Source organism: Microtus oregoni, unplaced genomic scaffold, assembly GCF_018167655.1.
Source record: "Microtus oregoni isolate MIOR12 unplaced genomic scaffold, Mior012 000000F_ref0000247, whole genome shotgun sequence".
NCBI lineage: Eukaryota > Metazoa > Chordata > Mammalia > Rodentia > Cricetidae > Microtus > Microtus oregoni.
In genome coordinates this window covers 82,000,167-82,008,344 of record NW_024543059.1, presented here as the reverse complement: position 1 = coordinate 82,008,344, position 8,178 = coordinate 82,000,167, and the positions used below count along the sequence as shown (strand labels likewise).

Sequence of the window (8,178 nt, the reverse complement as noted above, 5' to 3'; positions counted from 1 at the left end):
AAACCTCAATATAGGTTTTCTAAACTCTAAGAAACCTTTGGTTGAATCGCAGTGTCTTATACCATAGCTTAAAGGATATATTTTCCTTTATGCATTTTGATATTTAAGAATAATGAATTCAAAAATTACTGGGAAAAGAGGGTCTGTAATTGATCGCCTAGGGAAACTATGCAAAATCCCTTCAAAATTCCCACCAGGAGTAGGAGAGAGGTGGATGCAGATGCAGGCTGCCTCCTTCCCATGCTTGCTCCACTGGAATTCTAATTAGTGAGACCCCTTTAGGCGACTTTCCACTCTTCATTTAAATCTGGGAAGTGTTTCCTTAGGCTCCATAATACCTTGGCAGAGCTGATCCTATTTCCCGAGATTAAATAGAAGAGAACTGTTCCCCCGGGACATTGAACCACACACAATAAGATCGTTCATTAGAATGTTCATATAAATTCAGAATATAACCAAGCAAAGAGCAAATGTCTTCTTCCCAAAGTCGCACCTGGGAATGCCAACTGGAGCCATGGCTGGTTCTGCTCTTGAGTCTGTGTTCCGGGGGAAACCGTGTTCTCCACAAAGAATAACTGAGACAAGAGAAAGACAGCAGAATAAACAAACAAATATTCTTTTCCATGAATTTAAAAAACACACAAACACACACATCAGGAGTACTTGTTTTTAACAATTCTACTTGGATTTACTTGTTCTGCAGAGCTGGGGAGCTACCCACAGTCCAGCTCAGAACAGGCAAGCCATCTCCCACTGAGCTACACCCCAGCCTTTGTTTTCATTTGTAAAAATAAAACTGTACCTTCCTTGACCTAAATCTTCCTCCCCTTGAAACTCCTTAAGGGTTTAGCAATAGAAAACCCTGGTAAACTTTCGAAAGTCTACATTTAGATGTGTCAGAGAAGGGGACACTTAAGACCCAAACGCACTACTCAAATGCTAGCCGGGAGGGCAAGTCGGGCGGGCGCTCCTGGGACTTATTTATCGCCCAAGGAAAACAAAGGAGAATGCCGTTCAGTCTTTTGTCATACTTCTGTAAATTTATAAGCCCTCACTAAATTTGATAGCTAAATAGTGTTCTGACAGCATTGTCGAGACTCGCGTGTCAGGGTTAGGAATGCTGCTGCTCAGACTCGCTTTGATGGTGAGATTCTTAGAAGCCTATTTCCCTGCTAAACAAATGTATTATAGAGTGATGGATAGCAGAGATTCTGAGGATTACAAGGGGAGATCAGGGTGTTCACCTGCAATATCTATCGCATTGACAGTCGACCTTATTGAAGTTTCACAATATTAACTGCCTCTCCGTGGACTGGCTTAGCCAGCTAGGTGATTATCAATTTATCACCAGTCAAAACACAGATTGCTTTATGTACAGTGTCTGTGGCATAATCATGCACCCTGAATCAGATCAAGATGATCCGATGAGAACGATTTCTGTAAGAGTAAGAAGAAACATCAGCTGGGAACTCTAACAAAATTGTGTGTGACTCCTTAGTTTGGCATCTTCCCTGGAACAGGGAATCAAGAAGGTCCTTCTCCAAAAAAAAAGCAACGCAAAGCCTGGGAGACAGAGAGGAAGGACTAGAGACTGCTCGGTCCTTCTTCTTGAGTCTCACTTCTTTTAACTGCACCTCATTCTCATTCCAAAAATAACAGTTAGGAATTGACCAGTTTTCAAAATCCCCTCCATAGTGGCAAAATCCCACATAGCATCAATGGGATTCACTGGATTAAATGTGAGAAATTACGTAAACTCACCAAGAGTCGGCACCAATAAGCCCGATGGCCTGTTTGACTCGGTCATCAAAACTACCAAGAGCTTTTAAGTTTTATGGTTTTGTCTGCTTCTATCCTCCAACAACATATGATCCTTCTCCCAACAGAGCCTCCTCACTACCTACTTTAGTCAGTGTCTGCTGACCACAAAAATGAAGGGAGAGAAGTTGATGCTCTGGTTTCTGCTGTCCACTGCACTACAGAGCTCCGAAGATAGCACAGCAAAGAGTTTTCCTTGCAAATATGAGGCCACGAGTTTGAGCTCCAAACCCCATCTACAAAAAGCCAAGTGTGATTTAACACTCTTTATTCCCTGCCTTGGGGGAGTGGAGACAGCAGGGTTGGTGGAGCCAGCAATCCTGGCCTATTTGGCAAGCTCTAAGTTAGTGAGACACACCATCTCAACCAACAAAGTTGGCAGCACCTGAGGAACAACCCCAGGGTTGCCCACTGTCCTTCATGCACATATGTATATATTAATTCATCCCTACACAACACATATACACTCACAAATACCACAATAAGCAAAAACTACATAGAAAAATGAAAAACATGTGTGAGATATGGCAGAATACTAATATAAGTATGCCAGAAGCCCCAGAAAGGAAATCCAAGTAAATGTCATGTTTGAAAATATGATGACTAAGAATTTTCCATAAGACAAGATGTCCAAACCAAATCAGGACAAACACAGTACTGGTAATGCCATAGTATAATAGCCAATGACATATAGAAAGCAGGAGCCTTGGGTACAGCAAATAAAAAAGAATATCACCCTCGCAGGAGTTTCAAATAAGTTCTCAACAAAATCAGAGAAGCCAGAAAACAGAATTATACTTTAAAATCTGAAAGAAACTGTTGTCAATGTGGTTTCTATATTCAATGAAGATATTGTTGGCATCTAGAATTTCTTTAAAAAAAATTGCAAGCCAGGATGTGGTAGAGCACACCTTTAATTCTAGCACTCAAGAGGCAGAGGCAGGTGAATCTCTGTGAGTTCAAGGCCAGCCTGATATACAGAGCAAGTTCCAGGACAGTCAGAGCTGTAACACAGAGAAACCCTGTCTCAAAATATCAAGAAGGAAGGAAGGAAGGAAGGAAGGAAGGAAGGAAGGAAGGAAGGGAGAGAGATTTACTTTTGCTTTCAACAAATAAATAATAAAAACACTATTGAAGGGCCTTCTTTTCATTAGTTTACTTAATGTCTGAATGTTCAAAGACGTATTTGAACTAATCCCATTCCTCCCTCTTCTGTCCCTCTCCCACTCACTCCCCACAGCCTTTTCCCTTTCCCCTTTGTGTGCTCTTTCTTCCTGTATAATGGAGCAGCCACTGGGTCTACCTAGTGCTGCCTGCATCTGTGAGGGTTTGGGACCGTCTATTGGAATCTGGGTCACTTCTCAGGGCCCTCATCCCTGAGGAAAGCTGACTCTCCCTCCCCCGTTGAGCCATCAACTGCCAATAGCTCCTCAGGTAGGGAGGGCACCTCACAAGCCCCTCCCCAATCCATGCTGGGGTTTTGGCGGGCCTGATCTTTGTTGGTCTTATACGTGTAGTTTTGTCATTGTAAGTTAACGTGTATAGCTGCTCATGTCAGACAAATACTGTTTCACCAAAGACACCTACTCCCTCTGGCTCTTACAATGCCTCTGGCCTTTCTTCCATCATGATCCCTGATGCATATGTGGGGATGGTATGGATGTCCCAATTAGTCTATTATTCTCTACATGTTTACCAGATGACGGTCTCTGTATTAATCACCATCTACCGCAAAAAAGAAAGCCTCTCTGATGAGGGTTGGGAGATGCACTATTCTGTAAGTACAGAGACAGGAACTTAGGGGGTGGTTTATTACTCTATCCATTTAGCAGAATAAGTGTAGGTTTTCCCTCAGGGCATATGACCCAGCCAACTGCAGTACCAACCAGAAGTCCATCTTATGGAGCTGGTTTTAAATTTTGAATATATGGACACAGAAAGGTTCCATAAAGGAGATATATATAAATATTACCATCAGACATAAAAAGTGGTGTGTCATAATGATGCTTATCTATCCAAAGATATGACAGTTTTCAGATTTGTGTTCTATCAAAACTGTGAAGGAAACATAAACAAACTTGACCTTGATTGTCACAAGAAGATGGCACCATTCAAGACAATTGAAGATGTGACATCTCCTCCAACAGACCAACTGCTATAGGACACCCTTAGCCAAACTAATACTCTGGCAGACAATGGCCAAGACCAGTTAATGTGGGATTCCCCTCTATATGTTGTGAATATCATTGGTTAATAAAGAAACTGCTTTGGGCCTATAGTAGAGTTAGAGGGGAAGAGAGCTAGGTGGGGAAAACTAAACAGAATGTTGGTAGAAAGGAGGTGGAGTCAGAGAGAGAAGTCATGTACTCCTGCCAGAGCCAGATGGAACTTTAGCAGGTAAGCCACAACCACATGGTGATACACAGATTAATTGAAATGGGTTAAAGTAATATGTAAGAGTTAGCCAAGCCCGGGTGGTAATGGAGCACACCTTAAATCCCAGCACTCGGGAGGCAGAGGCAGGCAGATCTCTGTGAGTTAGAGGCCAGCCTGGTCTACAAGAGCTAGTTCCAGGACAGGAACCAAAAAAAGCTATGGAGAAACCCTGTCTCAAAAATCCAAAAAAAAAAAAAAAGAGTTAGCCAATAAGAAGCTAGAGCTAATGGGCCAAGCAGTGATTTAATTAATACAGTTTCTGTGTGATTATTTTGGGGCTAAGTGACTGGGAACAAACTAGCAGCCTCCTTCCAACAACCAGGGAACAAGTGGCCATCTACAGCCAGCAGACAGTGCCATCATCCCCACCCCTACTGGCAGCTGTGGTGACCACCACAGATGATTCTGAGATTCGCTACACAAGCAGCATTTTGCAGTTTGTCCATTCTGACTGAAGTTAAAGAGAAGACAGCTTCATCCCTGTTTGCCCCCAAGAGCAGCACATGTATGCTGAGTTCCCCTATAGTTAGAAGTAGGTAAACTAACACGCTAATTTCACAGTAACAGGAATTGGGGGAGGAAGCCACTCCCATAAAAAAGACTAGAACTTGAGCTTAGAGAAATGGTTAAAGAAGTCTTTGGTGATATTTGAGTTCTATTCAAAATAAGTGTTTGATAAGGGTTGGAATGGGCTTAAATATGTAATGGGGTTTTTCTAATAGTTGGCAAAATATAAATAGCTGCACACTATATCGTGGTATTGAAACTCTTCCAGAAAGGGGGACAAGAAGAAAAAGGATGCGGGAAAATAAGGCAGAGAAATGGCTTTTAAAAGACGATTTAAGGAAGCAGTAATGGAAATACTGAGAAACAATGACTAGAGTCTCTGCAAAGTAGGGATCAGGAGTATGCAAAAGATGAGCTTTCCTGAGAGAAGTGTGGAGGCTAGGGCTGGGGAGAAGTGGGGGAGGCAGGCGTTCTGAGAGGCAGAGCCAGCCTCGTGTGCGCTCCATGAACGAGGGAGAGGTAAACAGCATGAAATGCAATAGTGTGGTCAAATAAGATAAGGTCTGAGAAGGGTTTATTGGATTTAGCAATTAGGAGGTCACTGGTCATTTAACCTCTTTGTGCTTCAGTTTCAATACTTGTTAAATTAAATTGAAAAATAATCTCTAAGGCAACTTACAGCCCTAAAGACTCTCTCACCATGTTAGGTCTTTTTGCACACAGTACACGTGCACACACACACATACACACACCACACACCCACACACACACCACGCATACATAGACACCACACACACACCACACGCATACACATACACACCACATGCATACACATACACACACAGCACATACACACACCACACACATACACAGACACTACACACACACCACATACACACATACAACACATACCACACACACCACACGCATACACATACACACCACATACTTACACACACACCACATACACAATACAACACATACCACACATACACACACACCACGCATACACACCACACACATTCACAGACACCACACACACACACACACACACACGCACACACACACACACGCCCTCCCAATCCGCATGCTAATCTTTTCCCTTCATCTAATTCTCATGTCTCTCTGCTTCTCTGTTTGCATTTGGAAAATCCCAGTTCTCTTTGTTTAATTATAGCAGTGCTTTGAAATAAATCAGTTATGAGCGTCTACAGTGCCCTGATAAACTGAGCTGCCGGACAATAAACCGCTTAGCATCAGTTCCTATAAACATTTCCAATGCCTTGTAAAGGCCTTTTATGAGGCAATAAAAGCTTTAGAATGTGGATACCAGATTTTATTTCATTTTTTAAAATGATTTTTAAAACCCAGACTCATTCAAAGGAAGGAAAATAATTGATTTCCTCCTAAAGACATCATGTGTTCATTATTTTCTAAGTGCCTCCCGTGTGTCGAGTAATAGAATGTGCGCTTGGAAAATGTCACTGAATAAGACAAATAGTTCATACCTTCCTGCAGCTTCGGGAGAGGAAGGTGGAGCAGGTTAGCATAACTCTGTCACTGCCACCAGCTGGCCACACGGGTGGCATGTTTGAACAGACCCTGAGAAGTATGCAGATTATCAGCCTGCAAAGAAAACACGGTAGTACCATTTTCACAATAGGAGTCTCCCCGCCACGGGGGAGGGGCATGTGTCCCTCCTCGGGATTACCCCTTTAGAGGCCTATGCATTGTGATCTTATAGGTTTTTTTATTGGGCAGCACAGTATACATACCTCTTTATTATTATATCCAATCCCAAGTCGGGCAATTAGTTGTCCTAATGACTATTGTAGTTGAGCGGTAGTGAGGGACGTCAGCGTTATAAAATATCTTCTGAAAATACCCCCGATTTCCTGAGCTGACAGAGTCACAGATGTGATGAACCGTCCAGCGTCTGGTGACTCTGTCTGTTATGAAACAAAATTGCTACATTTCTGCTGCCGGTTAATCAGAGCGAAGAATTTTTTGTCCCACTTAAATTTATAGACTCCCCCTAGTTTCACGCAGAGATACCCCCCACCTAAGGATCCTCGGGTCCCATTTGAGGGCTCTGGATTAGCTTGGGGTTTTCTTTTTTCATGACATGGCTCCACAATTGCCGCTGGAGCGACATCACTGGAACTTTGCAGTGATTGTAGCTGCCCATTATTTGGGGCACACTGCCATCCAATGGCTCTGCGTGCAGTGGAGCACTAATAACATCGGCAACAAAGCAGCCTTTTAGGGCATTAGACCAAACCTGCAAATTAATGTGCTGGTTCGTCACAATTCATTAATCAAACTCAGACTGGATTTAACAACAGATTATTAAAGACTCAAAATTATATCCACAGGGGGGAAAAAAAAAGCAGTTCCCAGAGGGTCAAATGTAATGTGAATGGCTTTGCACAAAACTATAAACCTGCTATTAAATTAAAAACAGGAGAAATTATGTCCATTCCTTATCTTCAGTCATTTTTTTAGAGAAATGCTACATTAATTTATTTTTCCACTCTTGCTAGCTACGCAGTAAAATCCTAAAAGGTTAAAATGCAATGGTTCCTTTGATATTTGGTTGAGTAACTTACACTAATATGCACTGACTGAGGTGAAGAAATTAATGAAATTACTCCCATAATTCATTACTAATGGAACACTGTCGATGCTTTCAACTGACAGTTCACGCAAATGCTCCTCAGACACCGAGATACCTCACGGTGACTCACTCACTCACTCACGCTAGTGTTGAGCAAGGCAGAACTGGGCTGCCTGGGCCCCGTAGCCTCCTACTGGCTCAGCTCTGTGCATTTGCTCTTAGACTGTTCTGCTCTCTGTGAGCAAAACCAAAGGGGAAACAATAGTTTGTAGTTTGCATTTTCTCTTTCTCTTCAGGGACTTCGGGAGAGCCATTTGGGGATTCCCCAAAACTTATTCAGATTCAGAAAGTGGCAAGCTGGCAGATCGCAGCGCTCCGACCAACTGTGCGAGGAATTTTTTAAAGGTTAATATTTTAGAATAGCGATCATAGGTAAAGAGCATGACAGTAATAAAAGGAACCGGGGAAGCAGTTTAGAGAATTGCCTGGATTTGTGACATGTTTGCTCTTTCCCCAGTATAATTGAACCATTAGTCCTTTCCGGGATTGCAAAAAAAATCAATTCAAAAATTACTAACACACATGCTGATTAAGGGGTAGAAATGTTTCAGATTATTTATCTAATATTGTATCTGTGTTTGCTACCTTGGCCTTTCCTTCAGTTGTAATACTGTCGGATGGATGGATGGATGGATGGATGGATGGATGGATGGATTGATTTGTTGGTGATGATTTTTTGTTGTTGTTGGGTTTTTTTTGGTATGTGGGTTTTGTTTTTGTTTTTGAGACAGTGTCTTGCT

General features: G+C 42.3%; 1 protein-coding gene across 1 annotated transcript in view; it reads right to left on the bottom strand.

Moving 5' to 3' along the window:
* Positions 1-454: 454 nt before the first annotated feature.
* Positions 455-8,178, bottom strand: part of Rwdd3 (RWD domain containing 3) — a 41,603-nt gene continuing 33,879 nt past the window's right edge. Inside the window, exon 5 of the mRNA XM_041654305.1 lies at positions 455-575. The gene's annotated coding sequence lies outside the window, so the exon portion shown is untranslated. The remainder of the gene's footprint in view (positions 576-8,178) is intronic.